This window comes from Camelus ferus, chromosome 11 (genome assembly GCF_009834535.1).
Source record: "Camelus ferus isolate YT-003-E chromosome 11, BCGSAC_Cfer_1.0, whole genome shotgun sequence".
Taxonomy (NCBI): domain Eukaryota; kingdom Metazoa; phylum Chordata; class Mammalia; order Artiodactyla; family Camelidae; genus Camelus; species Camelus ferus.
Window position 1 is genome coordinate 45007516 of NC_045706.1, and position 6036 is coordinate 45013551.

At 39.6% G+C, this 6036-nt stretch overlaps 1 non-coding gene across 1 annotated transcript; it reads right to left on the reverse strand.

Moving 5' to 3' along the window:
- Positions 1-5002: 5002 nt before the first annotated feature.
- Positions 5003-5106, reverse strand: LOC116667405. Its single transcript, XR_004324288.1, has one exon. It is a non-coding gene; the product is annotated as a U6 spliceosomal RNA (small nuclear RNA).
- Positions 5107-6036: the final 930 nt, after the last annotated feature.

The window sequence follows — 6036 nt, forward strand, 5'->3', positions numbered from 1 at the left end:
AAAAGCTGTAGACTAGTCTACAGGAATTCTAGTAGCCCATTTCCCCAGAGAGATGGAGTGGCTTTTTTCTATCTATACATTAATATTTAAGACTATTTATGCTTTTTTTTTTGGATTCCACACACAAGTTATAGCAATCTCGTGTTTTTATCATCTTTAATCACCTTCAGTCATTGGTATAGTGCCAGTCAAAATATCAGTTGAAGCAACTGACTTTGAAGTGGGTTAGCCAAAGACTTTAGGTAATCATTCTGGCTCTAGATTCTCAAGGCTCTCCTCCTGTACTAAATTAGATTATCAGAAAAGTATGTCTAACTTCCCTCAGAAGTAGTAAGAACAACAGTATAATACTGTGCCTTCATTTTGTTGTTGTTGTTACTATAAGAAATGGTCATTCCAAGACTGAATTTTCAATAAAATTCAGTTGAAGATGCTACTTGTTGTATGGTTCAGCGCTTTTCATAGAAGGATCTATGTGAGAATTCTGCTAATATAGTACTAGAAAGATTTTATCCTTTATAACGTACTTACATATGTCCTTTCATTAGTTAGTGAATGCTACATGACCCTTCACATTTCCTTCTGGCTGTCAAAAAGCTCAGAGATAAGTTTTATGCATCATAATCAGTAATGCCTTTTTTTTTTAAGCTCAAGGTAAATTCCATTCTTTAATCTTTGTCTCAGTCATTTTACTGGATCTATGCTATCTTCTGTTAGTAGTCTCAGATACTCTTATATTATCTAATAGTCTTTTAGATAGTATAAACGTTAAATAAATAAATATATAAGGTTTCTCATTTTTAATTATCTGCTTGTATGTATAAATATTTTCTTCCAGCAAGTCAGTTTCTTAGAGACAGGAACTCACCTTTTCTCACCTGCTACATCCTTTCTGTGGCTGTCACAGGGTCCTGTAGGCAGTCAGGGCTCAATAGTAGTTAGTGATTAATGGTATCAAATCTAATTAATTCAGCCAAAATAGAAGTTTTGTGATCTAACATTTTTTTAAAAAAACTACTTGTAAAGGTAAGCTACTATATTAATAAATCTTAAGACTGAAAACAAACACATGAAATTATGTTCAACCTCAAAACAATAAAAAAATACAAATCAAACTATTAAACTACTGTTCTTGAACAGTATCATTAGCAAAGATTCTTTTTAATGATAAGCTGCTGGCAAGCATCTTGACAAATAAATGGAATTCTAATCAGTAGAGGTGAGAATGAACAACCTTTCTAGAAGAAAATTTGGCAATAAGAGTGAAAAACTTCCAAGATGTTTATATCTTTGATACTGCAATTGTATTTATCCTATGAAACAAGAGATGTGCCAAAAAACAAATCATGTTTAAGGATCTTTTCATAGTATAACTTACAATAGTAACAAAATTATAAATAACTGTCAAACAATAGAAGAGTGAAAATTGGTACAAATGTGACAATTTGGCAACATTTACAGATAACCCTCTATCTAGCAATCCTTTTTCTAGGAATTTACCTAAAAACAATATGTGAAGTAGCATATATAAAAGGATATTTTGTCAGCATTATTAAAAATTTCAATTGTATGGAACTGGATAAGTGAAACTTAGAACCTTTATGTGGTGGAATACTAGGCAGCTAATAACTTGGTGTTGTAGAAGAAAATTTATTGACATAGAAAACAGTAACACAGTCAATCACTGAGATATAAATACAATTTACAAAACAGCATTTATGGGATGTAAGCACTTTTTAAAATAGAAACTGTTAACACTTAGGTATGCCAGTGTGCTTATATGTACTTTTCAAATTGTCTGCAGTGAACAAGTAGTACTTTTTTAAAATCAGAAAACCTAGCCAAGTCTGCATTTATGATTTTAATGTCTCAGCCTAGAAGCAGCAGCTGACAATAAAATGGCAGACCCTTCAGAGGAAAGCTGTTCTCTAGGTGTGAGTCAGGCACTTTACAGAGTCATCTGAATAATACCAGGAAGCTGGGGCTACTGAGACAGAAGGCTTCCATTATCCCAGGGCCTACACACCAATCAGAACCTGTTCTCCGTGTTTGCCAGCCCTAATCACTAGAGTTCGACACATCATTCATGGTGTATCCATCAGAGAGTCTCGTAAGCTAGCAAAAGGCTCTCTCCAGAAAAGAGCTCTAGGACGGAGGCAAGAGGATGCAGGAGAAAATGGCCTTATCATGTTCTCAGGGTGGGTGCTGCACCCCAGTAAGTGGGCCTCCACCTTACAAAAAAGGTATAAGACATAGTGTTTTGCTTTCTGGCTTATTTTGCAAATTAGATGCACAAAACAGTACTAAGAGGTCTGAAAAGAGCTAATGTTTCTGGCCAAGTCTCAAATCTAATCCCTTATTCAATTTAATGTTACTGAGCACTGTAACAGTGCAGGGACCTATGCTAAATGATGTGGAGTATACAGGAGGCATACTAACATGCAGGAAGCATCTGCTAGAAGTAGGCCAAGCTTGAACTTCTCATTCTTGATCTCACGCATCCTGCCAGTCACCCTGGGTGTTAACGTGATCCTCTTCTAACAGATGAAATAGAGGCACAGAGCAGAAGTAGAATTTGCCTAAGTCCAAATACTAACTGGGGAAGCTAAAATCTGAACTCAGATCAGCCTGATCCCAAAGTCCATGTTTTCACCACTATTTATCAATGTACCAGTATCTAACTTAGAGGTTTACAAGTCATGCATCCAAATATCTTTAAAAAGAAGAAGAAGAAAAAAAAAAGGAAATGTCCTGTAAGTTCAGTTCAAACCTCTAGTGGAAAGCAAAGGAAAGAGAACGCCTCTTCCAGAATTGCTGGAGGAAAGTCTTCACAAAAGGGAACAGCAGCACATAAACCAGACCGTGGAATTTCCTTAAGATTCCGACAGGATGGCAGCAAAGATGTACCAGTAGTTCCCAACAGCAAGAGCAAAGACACAGAAGTCGGACCCAGAGGCTGTGCCTGAGAAATGGTGACGGCCTGTGGGGTGCCTGGAGGCTGAGCCAAGCCTTAGAGAGGCCTGAATTTATCCTATGGAAATTTTTGAGTAGAGAACAGCACAATCACAACTATGCTTTAGAATGTTTACTTAGAAATATTTGGTCCAGTTGGTGTTCCCCCCACCCCTACCTTTTAAGTTCATAAGGAAATTTTGATCTTTGAAGAGCAAATAATGGCCATCTTGAAAGGTCAGGATTTGTGCGTGTGTGTGTGTTCTTTTTTAATTTGTAGTATGTAGATTTCCTTAGCTAGGTTCTTAACTACAATGTAAATTTGACCGTTTAAGAACTCACTGTCTGATCCTCATGTATTCGTCTTTCATTATAGGCCAATGTTATTTTCCCATTCGGCAAATTACTTCAGTACAGCAAATGTGGATTGGTTGCTAAGATACTGCAATCAGCTCAGCTTGGTTAATGAAGAATATGGATATTGATGAATGAGTGGGTCTATCAGTGTCCCCCTTAGGGGCTGTGTCATTGTAACCTCACCACTCATTGAAATCAGCTCAAGTAGATGTATGTTTTAGGGTGGGAAGCCAGCCTAACTGACCCAAACCAGCAGAGACTTAATTTGGAAACAGAAAAAACAATTCAACATGAACATAAAAAGCTAGAAAGGTGAATATGGCCTGCTTTCTTTTTTGTTGTAATTCTTCAGTGCTACTTGACAATCAGTTGAATTTAATATAACCCCCTGGGAAGCACATTTTCTTTCTAAGCAGGAAACAGTAAAATGTCAGAAGAACATAAAAGGCTGCTTACACCTGGAAGAGGAAAGACAGGTATGCTTCCAGAAAGAACACCTGAGTTGAACCCTGAGAATTAAGCAGTTGGCACTGCTTATCTGTTAACTTTTCTTTATTCCCAGCAAAGAACTGCAGCTTAGGAACATGTTGAAAAGTCCTCACTCAACTTTCCAAAGGAGATTATGAGCACCACTGCTAAAAATGAAAGTCAAGTAGCAATAGAAGGTGCAATGATCAGTTTTGATCAAGACCCAAGAAACAGGACAAGTGACTGTTTCCTCTCTGTCCCGTCTACCTCCCGCTGACCCACTCCCAAGCTGAGATCGCACCACCTCACACCTGAATCCCTTCACAGTCGCTGCTCATCCACCATTCCCGACTGTGATGGCTCCCTACTTCCCACTGCTCTGGATTTTCAAGCAGTGTCCCAAAGAGCACTTAAGTATGGTGAACAAGTCTCAAAGGTAGACCAGGGGTCATGCCATTGAGAGGTGTGTTCCACACCCACTCCTCCACTCAGAAGTCATCATATTCATCTATTTTGTTCACTGAGCTTCCACTTAAGATTTCTTTAAGAGAAAAGGCTTTCATCACCAAAAGAAGTTTGAGAACCATTGTTGTACATCACTGCAAGCCTGAGTTCACACGTTTCATCATCTGGCCCACTGGCTTCACCAGCCTCGTTTCCAAACCTCTTTCCTGCCCATTGTTTCTCAGTATATTCATTCTCTTCCACGCTGCCTCCAAGTCATAAAGAACTCTTAGGACATTTCTTTGACTCTTGGCCATGTCTTTCTTGCATCCATTTCTGATGTACTTTCATCTCTGTAAGTCTTATCTGCCCAGTGGACTAAAGGCTTGGGGTGAGGTGGGGACCCCACCTGCAGAGACATTCAGCACTCACTCACACATGGGATCCTCACTCATGGCTCCTTCCTACCTCCCTGCCGTTGGTGACACGTTCCTTCACCCAGTTCAGCTGCCCATTCAAGACACTGAGCCCTCTTTTTCTTTTTTTTATTTTTTTCTTTTGTGTGTGTGTGTGTGTGTGTGTGTGTGTGTGGTCTTTGGTGGGTTTGTTTTTTTTTTTTTTGAAGTATAGTTGATTTACAATACTGTGTTACTGTGTTAGTTTCTGGTGTACATCACAGTGATTCAGCTACACATATATATTCCTTTTCATATTCTTTTCATTATAGATTATTACAAGGTATTGAATATAGTTCTCTGTGCTATTCAGTAGGACCTTGTTTAAAAATATGGCACGTTTCATAGATTTGCATGTCATCCTTGTGCAGGGGCCATGCTAATCTCTGTATAGTTGAAATTTTAGCATATGTGCTGCCGAAGCGAGCACTGAACCTGTCTTTCTTGAAGCTCACCTCCTGCCTCTCTCAATCATTTCTGAGGCTCCAGTCTGTTCTGACCTCCCCTCCTCAGGACTAATGCACATCTAGGCAGTACTCCATGATTTAGCTTGTAATCATAACCTGCCTTGAATTGTTCTCCAGTTGTTTCAGGTGTTATATTTGTCTCCTGCGACTGAGCTGCAAGCTCATTGAGGCAATGGACTGATCTTAGACTTTTCAGTAAAAGCAGATGTCATGTTTGCTTTTGGCAAACTACACTCAAAGGTCGTTGGATGAGTCAACTCCTCCTTAATTCCAACTGAAGATAATTTTGTCTGTCTGTTTTGAAAAGCCAACCCCACCTTCATGTTCAGTGCTGCAAATAACTGTTATAAAAGTCATGACCATGTATAAAACAGTATGTTTTAAAACAAGAGCCACAGCACTCTTAACCCAATTTCCATCCTGATGAGGTTTTTGTAGTTGCAAATAACAGAAACATAGTTGCACCAGGCAAACACATAGCAGGGATGCTTGTGTGGATTCAGGGGAGCACACAGAATCCACAAACAGCGGATGAAGTGATGTTTGGTCCTTCCCAGAACCACAAGTGTGAAGTAGAAATTGACCACACTGCCTCACTCCCCAGAGATCGCAAAGTCGGCCTTTCAAGCCAGGGTAGTTCCAGTTCCTGGGGCCTCTCTGCACCCACCCTTCTCTGTTTCCTCATGACTTCTCAGCTCCCCTGTGACTTCAGAATGTGACATAGACACATGCCTCTTCCAACAGCCCCAAATGCTGCGCAACCTTTCAGTTAAGGACCAGCAACTCTCCATCCCAGGTCCCACAGTTCAGATTTTAAGAGAGAATCTGATTGGCTCAGCGCAGTCCAGGGCTGGGATCCCCTTTTGTCAGGCGTCCAGTAGGGAAGAAGGAGG